The sequence below is a fragment of the Elaeis guineensis genome, chromosome 8, assembly GCF_000442705.2.
Source record: "Elaeis guineensis isolate ETL-2024a chromosome 8, EG11, whole genome shotgun sequence".
NCBI lineage: Eukaryota > Viridiplantae > Streptophyta > Magnoliopsida > Arecales > Arecaceae > Elaeis > Elaeis guineensis.
Window position 1 is genome coordinate 70717412 of NC_026000.2, and position 7434 is coordinate 70724845.

Sequence of the window (7434 nt, forward strand, 5' to 3'; positions counted from 1 at the left end):
CTAGTACTTTCTGAAGATACACCGTAATCTATGGGTACGGGGCATGCCGAGAAAAGATAGATATTTTTTTTAAAATTAATCGTATCTATTTAATTATAAGAAAAAGAGATACAACTCTACTAGTGTAAAATTAATTCAAAACTCCCGAGCTCTTTATTTTCTAATTACATCAATTTAAGATAATTTATTTTCTAAATCAAAAATAATGCTTCTTTCTTTTATTTTGTAATCTCAACTTAGCCCAAGGTCCCTGAGGATATGATCTTGACTCATCCTACCTACGTAGTGAGTAGAGTTATTTTTGGTGCTATCAACGACTATGCATCAATTTTGGCACCGTTGCCAGGGATTTTGGCATAGTTGAATTAAAAAAAAAAAAATACTGACATTTCATAACACTTAAATAAAATAGCGTAACCTCAAAAATAAAAATTTTTAACTTGATTGGACACCTTGTTTCTTTGCATTGTATCTCCATAATTAACTTTAAGGGCGCAACCCATTAACTAAGATAAGGTGGGGATTTGATCACCCTTCCTTGGCCCACAAATCACTCCCTTGCATTTGCATAACCTAGACCTTAATCTAAAATTAATTAGACATTGACCCCTAAGAATTTCGAGCTCATTAGGACAAGTGACCCTGAGAGTTGAACCAGGTTAGACTTGGTCAGCTAGCTGGTATCTAGGCAAGTGGTTTGTGGGACGACTGGGTCCGAAGAAAGGTGGTTTTTAATTGATTCCGTTCACTGATCTGGCCAATTTAATTGGTGTCTAAGGAAAGCAACGGGGGGACTCCCACCAACCTTAAACTTACCTGGCCAGTTGGTTGGTCAAGCTCTGACTTGGAGGGCTTGAAGGCTAACTACAGTTAGGAGCTGTCTAGAGCTAGGGTAACTTTAGGATAGAGAGTCCATTGCATGCTAACTTGATTGTAATTAAAATCTAACCACAACTAATTCTTCTATTAGTTTTAGGACTTCTTAGGATCTCTTCTTTAGAACTCTTTTCTCTCTTCTCCTTCCTCTTAAAAAAAAAAATCCTTAATAGACTAGGATAGTCCTATATAGACCTTTTAGTTGCATGTTAGGTCGACGATCACTAAAACCCAACTTACAACCATTAGATGAAGAATTAGAAAAGACTCTTAGGACTATCTGAGTTAGAAATATGGCTACACCTGGTGAGGCTAATCCTCCATGCTCATTGAGAGAATATTTCACTCCATCCTCGTATACCTACTCTCCATGCATTCAAGCACCTCCAGTAGAAGCTACCCAATATGAGATTAAGTCTAGCATTATTCAAATGTTGCCATCATTTTGTGAACTTAGTAACGAGGACCCATACAAACACTTGGATGAATTTTTTGAAATTTGTTCCACAGTAAAAATCCAAAACTTCTCCGATGATGCCCTTAGGTTGAAACTGTTCCCTTTCTCACTTAAGGACAAAGCCAAGCATTGGTTAAACTCCTTAGACTCTATAACCATTTCAACTTGGAAACATCTTCAGAGAGAATTTCTCAAGAAATACTTTTCAATTGGAAAAATAAATCAAATTAGAAAAGCTATCACTAGTTTTTCCCAACTGGAGGGTGAACTTTTTTATGAGACATGGGAAAGGTTAAGGGACATCATTCGTAAATATCCACACTATGCTGTCCCTAAATGGCAACTTTGTCAGTATTTTTATGATGGTCTATCGGAGAAACACCGAAAATGGTTGATGCATCATGTGGTGGGACATTCATACTAAAGAGTGAGGATGAAGCCTGGCAGCTCTTTGAAACACTTATTGAGAATTTTCTACATCATATGTCTGCCACCTCTAAAGAACAACCCATGCTTCAACAAAAAAGAAGTGAAATTTATTAGATTGAAAATGTCATGGATATCCACAATAAGGTAGATGAACTATCCCAAAAATTAAATCGTCTTCTAAATACTGAACAATCCCCAATTCCACCTAACCCAATCCAAGAAGTTTGTGCATTGTGTGCAAGTTCAAACCATTTTGTTAGTGAATGCCTAGCCGCACCTCAATTTTCTGAGTTTGTACACGAGCAGGTTCAGCAAGCTCAAGTCCAACAAGCTCGCAGACCAGGAAACGATCCATATTCAAACACTTATAACCCTGACTGGAGAAACCATCCAAATTTTTCTTGGAGACCACAACCAGTGGTTGGCCCTACCGCACCTCGACCTCAATATCAGGACCCAACATATAGGCATGGACCATATCATCAATTTCAAAATGTTCATCAACTGTCTACTACTGGTCACAGCTCAGCTTTTGAGAAAAAAGTTCTGAAAGCACTAGAATGATTAGAAGTCAACACTCAGACCCTTAACTCCCACACACAATCCATTGCTAAGCTAGAGATCCAAATAGGTCAACTAGCAACTGTATTCAGTAGGAGGGAAGGAGAAAAATTATCTAGCCAATCCGAGAGCAACCCAAGAGGGCAATTTGTGATTGAGAGCTCTAATATCCCAGAAGCTTTTTCTGAACATGCCAAATCAATCATGACTCTAAGAAGTGGGAAGGTCATTGAACACACTAGTAAAACCAATGAGACCGACCCTAAATCTCTAACCAAAGTTAAATCACCCAAGAACAAGGAGGACCTTAAAATAGAGAATGAACCAACTGCACTGGAATTATCTTACTTGCCTAAAGCCCCATTTTTGGATGCCCTGAAAGCCCCTATTCCTGCAGATAAGAAGGGAGGAAAACTCGATGAGATGTTGGAATTGTTTAAGCAAGTCCAAATTAATCTTTTCCTTCTAGATGCAATCAAACAGGTCCCTGCTTATGCCAAATTTTTGAAAGATTTGTGCACCCAAAAATATAAATCTAGATCACAAATCCCAAAGAAAGTATGCCTCACTGAACAGGCTAGTTCTGTCTTCTAGCATGCCACTCCTCCAAAGCTTAAGGACCCAGGAGCCCCTATTATTTCCTATGTTATAGGAGATTATCACATTAAAAAAGCTCTTCTGGATTTAGGGGCAAGTGTGAATCTTTTACCTAGTTCGGTGTATGAACTTTTTGTATTCGAAGAACTGAAACCTACATCAGTCACACTGCAATTAGCCGATAGATCAATTAAGGAACCACGTGGAATGCTTGAGGATGTCTTGGTCAAGGTAGATGAGTTTTACTTTTCAGTTGATTTTTTGGTTCTCGACATGGAACTAAGTGGCAACCCCAGATAAATTTCTATTATCTTAGGACGATCCTTCCTAGCTATGGCAAATGCATGCATTAATTATAGGACAGGAGTCATGGACGTATCGTTTCAGAATAAGAAACTGAGACTGAATGTGTTTGGTGCTTCCCAAGGACCATCAATGTATAGTTGCTTCGAAGTAGATACACTAGAAGATATTATAGAAGATGCAACACCCATAATTCTAGCACCAGACCCCTTAGATACTTGCTTGGCTCACTTTGGAGTGTATGACTTTGAGGGATATATGAAAGAAGTTAACACCTTGTTGGATACACCACACGATAAAACCACTCCTCTATGGACAATCAAGTATGAGCCATTGTCCACATTAGCCAGTACACCAATAGTCCCATCTTTAGAATCACCACCTACGTTAGAATTGAAACCCCTTCCTGCTACGCTCAAGAATGTATTTCTAGGACCCAATGACACCCTCCCGGCAATCATTGCATCAGACTTGACCCCTAATTAGGAAGCACAATTGGTTGGTATTCTGAAGGAACACAAAGAGGCTATCGGTTGGTCCATTATTGATTTAAAAGGAATTGACCCCTCCATTTGCATGCACCATATTCATTTTGAGGCAAATGTCAAACCCCATCGAGATATGCAGAGGAGATTGAACCCAAACATGCATGAAGTAGTAAAGAAAGAGGTGGTAAAGTGGTTAGATGCTGGAATCATCTACCCCATATCCGATAGTAAATGGGTCAGTCCCACTCAAGTAGTACCTAAGAAATCAGGTATTACTGTGGTTGAGAATGAAGAAGGTGAACTGCTTCCCACTCGCATATCATCTGGATGGCGAGTATGCATAGATTATAGAAAACTAAATGCCGTTACTAGGAAGGACCATTTTCCATTGCCCTTCATCGACCAAATCTTAGAATGGTTAGCAGGATAAAGTTTCTTCTATTTTCTTGATGGTTATTCAGGGTACAATCAAGTACCTATATTTTCAGATGACCAAGAAAAGACTACCTTCACCTACCCCTATGGCACCTTAGCTTTTCGGCGTATGCCATTCGGTCTCTGCAATGCACCCGCTACATTTCAACGGTGCATACTGGCCATTTTTTCAGATATGGTGGATAAATGTCTTGAAATTTTTATGGAAAATTTTTCTGTGTTTGGAACCACCTTTGAGGATTGTCTCCATAATCTTTCTAAAGTTCTTAAATGGTGTATGGAGATAAATCTTGTCCTAAGTTGGAAAAAGAGCCATTTTATGGTACGAAAAGGAATTGTAATAGGATATATTATTTCTGAATGAGGGATCGAGGTAGATAAAGCCAAAGTTGAAGTCATTTCAAAACTACCACCCCCTACTTCGGTCTGACAAATATGATCCTTCTTAGGTCATGTCGGATTTTATAGACATTTCATCAAAGACTTTAGCAAGATTTCAAGACCCCTGTGCAATCTGTTGGCCAAGGACACACCATTTATCTTTGACGAAGACTATTTGAAAGCATTCAACACATTACGAACAGCCCTAACAACAGCATCCATAATAAAATCCCCTGACTGGTCCATTCCATTTGAGATTATGTGTGATGCCTCTGACTTTGCAATAGATGCCGTCTTAGGCCAAAAAATCAATAAGGAGCCACATGTGATCTATTATGCTAGCAAGACTCTTTTCGATGCCCAATTAAACTACACCACAACAGAAAAAGAGCTACTAGCAATAGTGTTCGCCCTTGAAAAATTTTGCTCGTATATGTTAGGGTCTAAGGTTCTAGTTTACTCTGATCATGCGGCTCTGAAACATCTCCTCTCAAAGAAAGATACTAAACCATGTTTGATCAGATGGATCCTTCTTTTACAAGAATTTGATCTGAAAATTCGAGATAAGAAGGGTTTCGAGAATGTGGTAGCTGATCACATCTCCAAGATCTTAGTTGAACACATGATAGGCATAGATGAGGCCAAAGAAAAATTTTTTGACGAACAACTTTTCACAATCTTCTCTAGCCGTCCTCCATGGTTTGCCCATATTGTCAATTACTTGTCAACAGGACAAGTACCTTCTTACTGGATAAAACAAGAAAAGGATCGATTTTTCTCGTAAATTAAATATTATTTCTGGGAAGAACCTAAACTATTCAAATACTGTCTTGATCAAGTTATTCGCCGTTGTGTCCCCGAGAGTGAATTCCAAAGCATTCTCACTTTTTGCCATTCTTCGGCATGTGGGGGGACATTTTAGTGGAAGAAAAACTGCAGCAAAAGTGCTGCAGAGTAGGTTTTATTGGCCAACGCTTTTCAAGGATGCACATGAATTTGGCCGAAGTTGTCTACAATGTCAGCGAATAGGAAATTTATCCAAGAAGAATATGATGCCGCTGACCCCCATTTTAGTAGTAAAAATCTTCGATGTTTGCGGGATTGATTTCATGGGACCTTTTCCAGCCTCATTTGGTTCGAATATATTCTGGTGGTAGTTGATTACGTGTCAAAATGGGTGGAGGCAATAGCTACACAGACTAATGATAATAAAATTGTAACTAGTTTTATCCAATGAAACATCATTAGTCGATTTGGCTTCCCAAGGGTGATCATTAGTGATGGGGGGACTCATTTTACGAATAAACATTTTGAAGCACTTTTGAAAAAATATAATATTACACACAAAGTGGCCACACCATATCACCCCCAAACTAATGGTCAGGTAGAGGTGTCAAATAGGGAGATTAAACATATCCTAGAAAAGATGGTTAGGCCTGATAGAAAGGATTGATCTCTTCGCTTAGATGATGCATTATGGGCTTATCGTACAGCTTTTAAAAGCCCTATCGGTATGTCACCCTACCAACTAGTTTATGGCAAAGCTTGCCATCTGCCGGTTGAATTAGAACATCGTGCACTCTGGGCCATACGAATGTTTAATTTTAACATGAAGAATGCAGGTTCTAATCGAAGGTTGCAAATCAATGAACTGGAAGAACTTCGCAACGATGCATACAAGAGTTCACAAATTTACAAGGCTCGAACCAAAGTATTTCATGACAAATATATCTCTAGAAAATTGTTTGAGCTAAATCAAAAGGTATGGCTTTTCAATTCTAGGTTACACTTTTTTTTCGATAAACTTCGATCCCGATGGGATGGACCTTTCATTATCACACAAATATTCCCACATGGAGCAATTGAAATTCATGACCCCCAGAATGGAAATACATTTAAGGTAAACGACCGACGTTTGAAGCCATATGTAGATGAAATTGCACATAAAGAATGAATTGACACCATCTACCTGTGTGATCCACTTTATAATGAATAATAAACTTGACGTCTGGCTGAAGACGTAAAACTTAGCGCTTGTTGAAAGGCAACCCAACGATTTCATTTTTTTTTTTTTTACTTTACTGCAGCTATAGGAATTTAGAACAAGAGCCTATTAATTAATGAAGCTATCTTCAACTTTCGAAGCAAAAATTATCCCAGGTGCACTCTCTCCTTTTATTTTCTTTGCTTTCCTACTCCATTGAGGATAATGTAGATTAAGTTGGGGGGGAAGAAAATTAATCAAATCCTTAAGTATGGCCAGAAATAATTAGTTTTGTGTATCTAAATTTTATTTTGATTAAGAGTCAATTAGGCATCCTAATCAATGAATGATTAACGGTCAAGATAATTTTAGAGATACTGAAGAATAAATTATTAAGAAAACTCAATGAATGGTAGGGTTTAGACTAGACCAAATTTTTTGGAGTGATTCTACAATCCTCTTCTTACTGATCTCAATAAAGAATCTGCTTCATGAGAGATTGGGTGGAAAGGTCGAGGTATACAAAATTTTTTCTTAAAATTTACTTTAAAAAAAAAAATATTGGTTTCCTACTGAGTAACCGGACCCTTTCGCCTAAGTAAGCATTGTGGTTCACGTAAAAAGGTGGACAATGTTAAAAAAATAGTAGATAATAAGGGGACTAAATTGCAAGAAGATAATAAACCTATCTCACATTAAGTTAGAGGATTTAAAGAGTAAAGTGGGGAGTTGGTGAAAGAAAAGCTCTTAAAATTTCTTTAGTTAATACTCAGCCACTAATTGAGTCAAATTGATAATCCGATGAAGTATCTCTTTAATGGTCTGACCAGATATCATCTACCTTTTGGGATGCCTAACCTAACTTTTGATTCAAGATCGAGTCGGTACACAATGCTGATATATCTATTTTACTCGAGGACGAG

At 38.0% G+C, this 7434-nt stretch overlaps 1 non-coding gene across 1 annotated transcript; it reads right to left on the bottom strand.

Annotated features, from left to right (window-relative positions):
• Positions 1 to 1557: 1557 nt before the first annotated feature.
• Positions 1558 to 1663, bottom strand: LOC140851328 (small nucleolar RNA R71). Its single transcript, XR_012134080.1, has one exon. It is a non-coding gene; the product is annotated as a small nucleolar RNA R71 (small nucleolar RNA).
• Positions 1664 to 7434: the final 5771 nt, after the last annotated feature.